Below are 12,707 nucleotides of genomic sequence, written 5' to 3' on the forward strand. Positions count from 1 at the left end.
TTCTTGCTTTATGACTTCTCTGAATGAGAACCCTTCTGGTTTTCGTGCCTTTATACACACAGCGAGGCTCTGCAGGGCTGTATCAACAGGGGCAGTGTGGGAGCGTTGTGGCAGAATAGAACTGTTTGTGCTGAGAAGGCAGTTGTTTTCTCCATAATCCTGTAAAGTGAGCAGAATTGGATTAATTTTCAGACAGTTGATTTTGCCTCAAAAAACATAACTACTTTTCCACTAGCACCTTCCCTTCTCTATCCTTGAGGAGCCTATGGATTATTAAGAGAAGCAGCTTTATGTAACAAAGACTGGGTTTGGGAGCCAGGTTAATAAAACCTGAGCTCAAATATCAACTTCCATGTAAGCTGAGGCAATTTGCTTAACCAAAGCTTCAGTTTCCTCACCCGTTTGTTAAGGGGCACAACATGTACCTGAAGATTAGGGGAGGTTTAAGCAAAAGAACAAGGTGGGCAATATTACGCCTTTGCTCGGTGTTTCCTGACCAAGACTGCCTGTTCGTGTCAGCAGATGCCTCAAGGATTTGAAACAAGCCCGACCCTTGCCTGATGTGGGCATTGCACCTGCCGAAAAAAGGGTGATTATAATATCCTGTTGATCTAATGTTTGTTCCTTGTATCTTCTTTGCAGCAAGTGGAATCAAAGCAAAATTTCTTAGGTGACAATTGACTTTAAAGGACACAATCATGCCAAGGGGAAGGAAGTTGCCTGTTTGATGAGCAATAAAGCACTCTAGCTGGTGGGGAGAGAAGAAGCTCACACACATCTCTCCAGGCCAAAGCGTGGAGGCCCCCAAACCAGTCCCTCCAAGCTTTGCTGTTGAATTGGAATGAGGTTACTTTTTTTTTTTGTAGTGATGTTATTTTTTATAAGTATCCCCTGCTTTTTTTTTTTTTTCAACTTTTTTTTTTTTTTTTTAATTTATTTTTGGGACAGAGAGAGACAGAGCATGAACGGGGGAGGGGCAGAGAGAGAGGGAGACACAGAATCGGAAACAGGCTCCAGGCTCCGAGCCATCAGCCCAGAGCCTGACGCGGGGCTCGAACTCACGGACCGCGAGATCGTGACCTGGCTGAAGTCGGACGCTTAACCGACTGCGCCACCCAGGCGCCCCTCCCCTGCTTTTTGAAAGTCTGCAGTATGCCACTTCACTTCTGTGAAAACCTATGTTCTCGTTTTTGCTAACTGAAAGAAATCCGAAGATTTTAGCTTTAATGAAGAAAGGTGAAAAGCAAAAATAGCATTCAGCATTTGTTTTGCAGCAAGCTGTTAAAGGAGCAGTGCGCACCCCAGGTGGCCAGAGTGGCCCCGTCAAGCTGCTCCCCATGACCGGCTCCTAGTATCTCAGCATCAGGCTGCCAGAGCTCTGAACTGTGTGTGTGAGCATCTGTGACTTAATCATGGTTGGTTTTGTGCATTTGTTAGCAAGATGTCTCCTAAGGTACCAGAAAAGCCTGAGAGAGATGATTTTTTGGATCCAGGAATACTCAAAAATTAATGGTAATAAACTTAATGGTAATTGCTTTCATATAAATCTGTGGTAATTGCTGCTTTACACATTTTGGCTTACAAAAGGTTTCATAGGAATGCTCTACTTTTGGATAGCGGGGGAAACCTGTAATTGGTGACATATTGCTTTAACTCAGGGGACCCGTGTGCTAAAATCCTGGTTGAGAAGCGATCGGAAGATAGTTTGTGGGCAGGTTGTTTCTGATTCTAGGAATTCTAGGACTCACCAGCTTTCTCTTATAATTATGGTTTCTTAATCTTCAATTTATTTTCAAAAATGTCTATTACGTTGGAAGGGAAATACTTAGATGGGAGTTAAGTCCCCTCCCTAGACTCTACCCTGATCATAATTGGGGTCAACTAAATATTTTTGAATGCTGAAGGGCTGGTGCTGTTGCCTTCACATGAAATCCATATACCCTATTCATTTTTCCACCTTCTTTAAAAAGAGCTTTTGGGAAGGCCATTCTCTCACCATCTCACTCTGATTCTGGTCCTCTTGGTTTTCATAGCCATGTGTATTATTTCTATCAAGGCACTTAGGACACCGCATTATCATTACTGACTTTTCGTGTTTTTATCCTCAGTTGCAGATACTAAATCTTATTCAACTTTGCCTGCCTCCCCGACACCCAGCACAGCTCAGAAAATGGCTGGATGGGATGGCTGCTAGTGCCAAGCTGTGTGTGATACGGAAAATACTTTCTGCCCTTTAACTCAGGGTCCAGTGGAGGAAGATTTATAAACAGAAAAATGTGCTAATATGAGGTAGGGACAGAAATCATGGATCTGAACAACTGACCTCTGGGAGAACCAGGGCTCCCCTCACTACGGAGGTGACACTGGAACTAGATCTAGAGAAAACAGATGTGCAAGTATGTTTACGTGTATTACAAACATTTCATAGTTTGCCATGTCTTCCATGATGCTCTGCCTTCCTTGGTCCTCCTCAGAAGGAAATAAGCGTTCTTCCAATCCTCAGGACACTTCATCTGAGCCCCGTTATTATCAATCTGCTTTCTGCTGTGTGGCAGTCATTTGCAATTCATGCCTCATCTCTCCTTCTGGAGGCTGGGCCCGTGCCTGCTGTAGCTTCCTAGCCTCTGATGTGCCCGGCACAGAGGAAGCGCTTGCAAAACCAAGCCTGAGGTTCTCCACATGACCCTGTGAACCACTCGCTTTGCCACTGCAGCTACTACTGGCCTCAGAAGTTAATGATGGTACAGGCACCCTCTTCTCTAATTACACTGGTACAAGACGTATTAGAATAAACTGTGATCTTGCCTTTTCACATACCTTCCAATGTTCTCTCCCTTTCCAGAAGCAATCACTGTTAACTATTACAGAATCCTACAGACTTTTTCCACATACTTTTTTTTTTTTTTTTTTTTTAACTAGGATGACCCTGTCTTCTATGATGTCAGCAGAACTGGTTTCATATGAAGGTGAGCTGATCCGAGGTACAACGTCTGAGACAATGTGCCTTTTTCTCTGTATCCCAGGAGACCACTCTCAGGGGGAGATTACTGTTTATTCCTGCAAGTGTACTTTGTTTCTCCTGAGAAACCAAGGTTTATTTTCTTGGTTCTTTAGTCTCTAGATGAGGCATGACATGTGACTTCAGGGCCTTTGGGAGCTGGGCTATTCCAGGATCTGATATCTGCAGCATTTAGATGTCCTGCTTTGTGATCTTTTGATAGGTCTATTTTTGGTGAGAAGTTCTCTGGAACTAGGTTATTATAAGGAGGAAAGGGGTCGGAGTCGACAAAATACTCAGGCTGGGTAGGTTTAGGGAAGACCAAAATGATTCTGGGTTTCAAACTAATTCCCCTTGTTTCAGGACCAAAATTGTGTTCCAGGATGTGGCAGTCACTATTCTCTGGCTAAACCAACAGACGTTGGCAACCCCTCGTTCTCTTTTTCCCAATTTTTCCTTTCTTGAGCTCAAGTGTGACATCTTGAGCTGAAGCAACTATTGTGCCATTGAAGCAACAGTTGGTAGACTTAAGTATGACAGCAGTAAGAAAGGAGGAGCCTTGATTTTGCTGACATCACGGGGCACTGCATGAGCCCTGGACCTGCCTACCTTCCAACTTACTGCTCAAAGAAAAATAATTGCTTAGGTATTGTTACTCAGGTTTTTGTTACAGATATTTAAGAACAATTCAGACTGATATAGGTGTAACCATCCATTTCCCCAAAGCCACCCATTTTCCCAGAAGAGCAGCTCAAGGTCATCAGAAGCCACCAACATGAGCCTGCCCACGGGATCACTGACCATCCAGTCTCCTTGCACTTGGTTTATTGATTGTCAGTCAATACAGTGGCAGTGTAAGCAGCGGGTTTACATCTGCCTTGCTCACCCCTTCATTCTCTTTTTTTTCCTCTAACTGGGAGTCCCATGGAGCGACTAACTTCCCAACAACTGCTAACAGATAGGCCTAGTGAAAATATCAGTAGCCATAATTCAGCCCCTATCGCAGAGACCATTCAGTGCTATCCACACTTCCTGTCAACAAAACTTTGCTAGGGGAAGCAGGTGCCATTTTTAAATTATTGCTTGGTAAAACAACCAATGAGAATGGCTCAGGTGAATTAGGCAATCTCTTTTTACAGTGATCTAGCTCCCAAATTATGATTTTGGTTTGTATTTTCAGAAATGAAATTAAGTCTGATTCTTTGGAGCCAAGTAGCTTTCTAGATAGAGACCCTGCTGCCCAAATAGGCCCCCCAAAACACCATCTCCACTCTCACCTGCCTTGAATTCTGCCCTCTGACCAGTACAGGAGATATGACTCTGAGACTCATTGGCTGTCCCCACCAGGGAAGTCTGTGCAGACACTTCCCTAATAGTGTATTTGCAATGATTATGTACAGTTTGGAGCTTTGCTTTGCCTTCCCCCTCAATGTTAGCTGGAAATCCATATTTTCTCACTCCAAACTATTCCCCAGAAAAAAACCTATTTTCTCAAAGAGTTAAAGAAAGAATATGTAATGAAGCCCTATAGAAATACATACCTCTTGCTTGTTAACGTTCCAGATTCTGAAATTGATTTCCCTCTCAACTCTGTGTAGCACAGTGCAGAGGAGATGTAGAGAAAGAAGTCTGGCACTGTTTATACCTACTTGTTAACAGCGGTTGCCCTTCCCCTCTTTTGTTTCTACCTCCCTTACTTCCTGCCTTTTCTCCCTTTTCTGCCTTTTCCTTCAATTACCATTTTTTTGCTAACATAAACCTAGTTTGTCATTGTCTGAAGTCAAGAGTAAAGGCCAAATATTAAAAATTCTGAATGAGAAATTACTTGTAATGTGAGCCCCATCCTGTGCATTAACTTCAGCCATTTGTCTACATTTGGCAAATCTCTGGGACCTCAAATTCTAGGGAAATGTTTCTAATAATGCTAATATTTTACAATTTGTGAACTAGAGGTGTTTGTTTGTTTGTTTGTTTGTTTTTAAGATTTAATGTACTGTTGGAAGATGGGGGGATGTTCCTCCACCACTTTTGATGTTTCTTCCTTGTGAATGAAATGTAATTAGTATAACTTCTGACCTCCCTTTTTATTAGGTCTTCCCCTGGGGAGTAATTTATTCGATGGATAAATTTGAAATGTAAACACCTAGGCATGTTCTGCTCAGCTTCTCTTCTTCCTCTGGGGAGCTAGCAGCTCACAGGGGTTGCAGTTGTGCTCTGTTCTTCAGGGCAAGCTCTGTTCTGCTCCTGCTCAGGGAAGTCTCACATGACCTGGGTAGGGTACATCTGCCTAATTCTGGAATTCATTTAACTAAACTATACCCTCCAATCTAGTTTTATCAGCAATAAAATTAGTATTTTAATTCTCCATGTTCCACTCTTTTGTTGTGTTGCTTACATATATATAACCCACGTGGGAAAGAGAAGTGCTTTACTGGGACTGTCAGAAACTCACAATACACATCCCATTAGACTGCTGTTGACTAGATGTCTCATTAGCCATCTTCAATATACATGAGTCAAATGCAAGACTATCTGAATTCTTAAATTTGAAATCTTTCAGAGGAGGATTTTTGGACAGATCCAACAGACAAAATCAGTAAGGATATGCTGAACTCATCACCATCAATGAGCTGGATATAATTGATATCTACAGACTACTTCATCTAACAAGACACATTATTCATTCACCAAAGTAGACTATGTTCTTGGCCACAAGGTAGAGCTTAATAAATTTAAAAGAATAGAAATGACACTATTTCTGCTCTCAAATCACAATGGAATTAAGTATCAATAACAGGAAGATAACTGGAAAATCCCCAAATTTGTGAAGATTTTAAACAACACACTTCTAAATAACACAGGGGTCAAATAAGAAATCTCAAGAGAAATTTAAAAATATTTAGAACTAAATGAAAATGAAAACATAACTTATTGGGGTGCCTGGGTGGCTCAGTTTGTTAAGTGACTGACTTTATTTCAGCTTGGGTCACGAACTCATGGTTCATGAGTTTGAGTCATGCATTGGGCTCCACAGCTATCAGTGTGGAGCTTGCTTGGGATTCTCCCTCTTTCCCTCTCTGCCCCTCCCCAGCTCGTGCTGTCTCTGTCTCTCTCAAGATAAATAAACTTAAAAAAAAAAAAAAGACAACTTAGCAAAATTGGTGGTGAAAGCAGTGCATAGAGGGAACTTTATAACAGTGCATACATTAGAAAAGAAAGCTAAAATCAATAATTCAAGTTTCTACCTTATGAAACTAGAAAAAGAGTGAATTAAATCCAAAGTAAGCAGAAGAAAGAATTAGAGCAGAAATCAGTGATATTGAAAACAGAATTTCAATAGACAGAGTCAAGGAAACCAAAAGCTAGGTCTTTGAAAAGATAAAGAAAATTAATAAACCTATATAAAGCCAGGCTAAAAAAAAAGAGGACACAAATTAGAAATGAAATATCAGAAATGAAAAAGGGACATCATCATTACAAACCCCAAAGGATAATAAAGGAATATGAGTAATAGCTCTATACCCCCAAATTTAATAACCTAGATGAAATGGACCAACTCCTTGGAAAACACAATTTGCCAAAATTCACCAAGAAGAAACAGATGATCTGAATAGGCCTATCTCTATTAAATAAATCAAATCAGTAATTAATAACCTTCTAAAATACAAAGCACCAAGCCAGGTGGGTTCACTGGTGAGTTCTACCAAACATTTAAGAAATTATACCAATTTTCTACAATTTCTTTCAGAAGACAGAAGCAGAAGGGATGCTTCCTAACTCATTCTATGGGGCTGGCAATACCCTAATACCAAAACCAAAGCCATTACAAGAAAAGTAAACTAGACCAGTTGTTCCCATGACCATAGACACAAAAATCCTCATTACAAATCCGGATTAGTAAATCAAATCTGACAGTGCATAAAAAGTAAGATTTATCACCAGATATGCAAGGTTGGTTCAACATTTAAAAATCAATGTAATTCATTATATCAACAAACTAAAAATGAAAAATCACATAAATATATCAATAGATGTAGAAAAAATATCAGACAAAATTCACCATCTATTCATGATAAAAGCATTCAGTAAACTAGGAATAGGGGGAAATTCCTCAACTTGATCAAGACTGTCTCCAAAACCCTAGCGCTAACATCATCCTTAATGGTGAGAAACTCCAAATTTTCCCACTAAGATCAGGTACAAAGCAAGAATTTCCCATTTCACCACCACTTTTCAAAATTGTACAGAAAGTCCATGCTAATGTAATAATGCAAGGAAAGGAAATTAAAGCTATACAGATTGGGAAAGAAGAAATAAAACTGTCGTTCTTCACATTTGAGATGAATAGACAAATTCCTGGAACCAACAGGCAATTATAGCAAGGTTAAAGGATACAAGGTTAATATTAAAAAAAAAAAATCAGTTGCTTTCCTTTATATCAGCAATGAACAGGTGGAATTTGAAATTAAAAACATAGTACCACTTACATTAGCACCCCCCCAAAATGAAATACTTAGGTATAAATCTAACAAAATATGTATAAGATCTATATGAAGAAAATTATAGAAGTGATAAATAAAATTAAAGAAGTAAATGGAGAGATAGTCTATATTCATGGATAGAAAGACTCAGTATTGTCAAGATGTCAGTTCTTCCCAGTTTGACCTATAGATTTAATGCAATCCCAATCAAAATCCCAGCAAGTTATTTGGTGGATATCAAGCACCTGATTCTAAAGTTTATATGGAGAGGCAAAAGAGCTGGAATAGCCAACACATTATTGAAGAACAAAGTTGAAGAACTGACCTGACCTGACTTCATCACTTACTACAAAGCTACAGAAATCAAGAAAGTATTGTCTTTTCTTGGTGAAAGAAGGGACAAATAGATCAATGGAACAAAATAGCCCAGAAATAGACCTAAATAAATACTGTCAACTGATCTCTTACAAAGGAGCACTGGCCATACCATGAAGCAAAAGTAGTCTTTTGGACACATGGTGCTGGAACAACTGGCCATCCACATGCAAAAGATGAATCTAGACACAGACCTTACACCTTTCACAAAAATGAACTCAAAATAGATGACAGACCTACGTGGAAAATGCAAATCTATAAAAATCTTAGAAAATAATACAGGAGAAAACCTAGATGACCTTGGGTATGGTGATGACTCTTCAGATGCAACACTAAAGGCACAATCCATGAATGAAATAATTGATAAGCTGGACTTCACGAAAACCAAAAACTCAATCTCTGTGAAAGACAGTGTGAAGAGAATGAGAAGACAAGTCACAGAGTGGAATACAATATTTGCAAGAGACATCTGATAAAGGACTATGATCCAAAATATACAAACAACTCTTAAAATCCAACAATAAGAAAACAAACAACCTGATTAAAAAATGTGCCAAAGAGGGCCCTTGGCTGGCTTGGTTGGTAGAGTGTGTGACTCTTGATCTCATGTTGGGTGTGAAGCCTGCTTAAAAATACATAAATTAATAAAGGGCGAAAGACCTTGACATCTCACCAAAGAAGATACACGTAGATAGCAGCTAAGCATATGAAAAGGTATTCCACATCCCATGTTATCAGGGAAATTCAAATGAAAATAACTATGAAACACCACTACAAACCTATTAACATGGCCAAAACCTGGAACACGGACAACACCAAATTCTGGAGAGGATGCAGACCAACAGAAATTCTCATTCATTGCTGGTTATTATGCAAAGTGACACAGTCACTTTGGAAGACAGTTTGGCAGTTTCTCACAAAACTAAACATACTCCAGGATCCAGCAGTTGCACTCCTTGGTATTTACCTAAAGGAGTTGGAAACTTATGAACACACAAAAACCAGTGCATGGATGTTTCTAGAAGCTTTATTCATAATTGCTAAAACTTGGAAGTAATGAAAATGTACTTCAGTAGGTGAATGAATAAATAAACTGTAGTATCAGACAATGGAATATTCAGTGCTAAAAAGAGGGTTTTGCTTTTTGTAAGATTGAACAGACGTCACTGGGATTGTATACAGAAAGCTCAGAAAACATTAGAATTATCCTCTTAAAAATAAGCTATTGTCCCCTCCAATAATTTAACCATTTTCCTGGTTGTATGATTTCTGCACCGTCATCTGGATTTAGGAATCCCAGTAGTCAGTAAATTACACAGTGCCCGTTTTCAGTCTGTTGTTTATGCCAGACATGCCCTAACAGTCCTTGGTGTGAGCAGTAACGTGACTTAGCAAAAGGAAATTTGAGTTGGTATCTACCTCCTTTGAGCTTCCATAGCTGTTGGACCTTCTTTTATAAGAGGCTGTGTTTTCTTTTTGTTTTTGTTTGTTTGTTTGTTTGTTTGTTTGTTTTTAACCACATGATATGGTCATTTCTGGTTTTAACTTGTCGTCTTTGATGGCAACTTCTTTTGGCAACTCTTGACCAGTTGTATGTCCTTTGTATTCCCAAACTGTGTAATATTTCTCAAATTTCAATAATTATGTTGAAGAACAGAAGAGAAAGTGGGCAAAGAACACAGAAGGAAAGCTAGGAGGGAGAGTGGAAGGAAAGAAGGTAAATATGTAGATGAGAGTGAGGGCATTAGGGTCGCGTGGCCATAGACAAGAAGGCAACTACATAGGAAGGGAACGTATGTTGTGCCAATAATTCAGGCTGTGCAGTGACTCTAGCAGCCATGGTAGATGTTTCCTGTCATGGTCCATACGGAGAGCTGCAGCAGCAGGACCAGAGGTCCGTGCTCATCCAAACTCCACAAGTAGACACTCCTGTTGCAAAGCTCAGAAATCTACGTGAGAAAGTTATTAGAGGGATGTAGGGATATTGGGACTCAGGAAACCTAAGGGCATGAAATGTGGCTTATATGCAAAAAGACCTGAAACTGGTCACTGGACAGTGAGCAGGGGCCAAGTCAGAAACACATTCACACAAGTCTTCTCTGGAACCCCATGGTTTCTTGTCTCTTCTCCCTGTGTGTCTGCTTTGTTATTATTTTTTTCTTCCTACAGACTGATTTCTTCAGTTTTTCCTTCTTGTGCCTAACTCATAACAGTCATCTCCAAGTGCCTGCCTCAGCCCTTTACTGGACCTGACCTTGAACTTAACAGAAGTTAGCTTATGAAGTCTCTCTGTGTCCCAACCTCAAACTCTCTGGAGATGGAATTTCATGTGCCTCTCTCCCAGGCGCCCTGGATTCTGTCAGTCTGTGGTACTCACCCACAGCGTCACCCGGCAGGAGGGAAAGACAGGGTCACAGCTGCTTTCATCTGAAGCCGTGGCAGGGGCGGATTCTTTCATAGAAATGAGAAGGCAATTATTGCATCTTTAGTATACTGCGTACCTCTAGAAATATGATCAAGGTGGAGGATCCCCCAACCTAGGATGAAATTTCATCTTAGGTCAGAACTGATTTGGACTTAAACTTAATGGAGTTTGAGTGAAAGTTGTCTTCCTGTCAAAATGGTACAGTTTTCCAGATTTTGTTCTAGGCAAAATAAGATTGTTAAAGGATTTTTTCTGAGGACCTCTGCTTCTAGAAAGATGGAGCGGACATGCTTTTCTATTCCACCCACTGAGTATAACTAAAAACCTTGAACATTATATAAAACAGATCTACCAAAAAAGGTGGAGAGAGGAAGGCAGACCAGCTAGGGACCTTCGGATTCGAAAACAACACTGGGGTGAATACCTTGAGCTTTCCTTTGCCTTGTATATCCCAGACATGGAGCCAAAGAAGCCAGCAACTGGAAACACCAAAGGCCACAGACACAAAAAGTGCCCAGCAAAACCGTGGTCTCTCTACCCACAGGACCAGAGAAGGGGCAACCTAACAGGACAGAAAACTTTTGGACAACAGCTACTCTACAGCAACCAACACCACAGAAACAAGTTGTGTCTCCTCCAACCTTGACCAACAAAGCGTGGCGTCCAGACTTCAACGCTCACCAGGTGGTTATGAGGCATTCCACCCTCCACCGGGAGTCAGGACTTTGGTCTTCCAGTGGTAATAGGACCACCCCAGTGTCACCATGTAGGGAGCTGGAACACCCTTCCTGCCAGAGAAAGCCAGCTAAAACAGGTTTCAAGAAGATCCAGAGTCTCATAACACAATATGAAATGTCCAGGTTTCATTAGAAAATCATGCATCACAAAAAGGGTTTCAATGGTACAGTTACTAAAATCTAAACAAGGAAATAAAGGCCAAGAAATGCTCATGTGACTGTTAAAGTATTTAATCTTTTTTTAAGAAATGTTTGGGGTGCCTGGGTGGCGCAGTCGGTTAAGCGTCCGACTTCAGCCAGGTCACGATCTCGCGGTCCGTGAGTTCGAGCCCCGCGTCGGGCTGTGGGCTGATGGCTCAGAGCCTGGAGCCTGTTTCCGATTCTGTGTCTCCCTCTCTCTCTGCCCCTCCCCCGTTCATGCTCTGTCTCTCTCTGTCCCAAAAATAAATAAACGTTGAAAAAAAAGAAATGTTTATTTATTTTGAGAGAGAGAGAGACAGTGAGCAGGGGAAGGGCAGAAAGAGAGGGAGACTGAATCTGAAGTAGGCTCAGTGCTGACAGCAGAGAGCCCATGCAGGGCTTGAACTCGCCAACCATGAGATCATGACCTAAGCTGAAGTCAGTTGCTTAACCCACTGAGCCACCCAGGTGTCCCTAAAGTATTTAATCTGACAAGTAACTTAAATTTTTTTTTAATGTTTTTATTTATTTTCGAGACAGAGTGAGACAGAGCATGAGCAGGGGAGGGGCAGAGAGAGAGGGAGACACAGAATCGGAAGCAGGCTCCAGGCCCTGAGCTGTCAGCACAGAGCCTGATGTGGGGCTTGAACCCACAGACTGTGAGATCATGACCAGAACTGAAGTCGGATGCCCAACCCACTGAGCCACCCAGGCGCCCTAATCTTACAACTTAGACTGGAGAGAAATCCAAGTAATTTCAGTCCTCAGTTGTTTATTTCAACATATTTCAAGAATGCTAACAGGTAGAAGCAGATAAAGACTTTTAACTGAGTTTAGGCCCTGAGCTTATGCTGTGCTGCATATATGAAAGATAGAGCCCTTGGGAGGAGAGTTTGAAAGGAGAATAGAATGGAAGGAACAAGATTATCCAGAGAACCATGAGGATCTTGAGTTACAAGATCAAAGCATCAAGATGTACGATGGGATCTATACACTAGGGAATTTTTCTGGAAATATCTGGAAAATAAAGCTAGTAAGATTCTTGGAGGGAGGAGTATGGTTTTGCTTTTACTGGAGAGGTATTTTATATTTTTCTAAGTAAGTAGATGGCCTATTTAGTTGCCCATGTCAGTAAAAGTTAAAAATGCTTTAAAAAATCTTAAAAATTTCCATTGCTCCTGTATATTGTCATTGCTGATCAGTCCACAGATTTCTGGATGAATTTTGAACATTTTTCAAAAAGCGAAAACGATATCATTCTTAAGTGAAGAAAAATACTGCCAATTCTTTAAATAATTTATTTTGTACCACTCCCATCCCCCAGGTCTGGCACGCTTAGCTCTCACATATCTGTAATGGGGGTATGAGGGATGAATGAGCTGTTTAATTGTGTAACCAAGTTTGCCTTCTTTTAATGTCTGAGAAGAAGGGGAAGAGAAAGATCAGATGTGTTGACTTAAGGGTAAGTAATAACTGAATGCTTTTTGAGGGGCTAGATGAGTATCAGAGAA

This window comes from Prionailurus bengalensis, chromosome A1 (assembly GCF_016509475.1).
Source record: "Prionailurus bengalensis isolate Pbe53 chromosome A1, Fcat_Pben_1.1_paternal_pri, whole genome shotgun sequence".
Classification (NCBI taxonomy): Eukaryota; Metazoa; Chordata; class Mammalia; order Carnivora; family Felidae; genus Prionailurus; species Prionailurus bengalensis.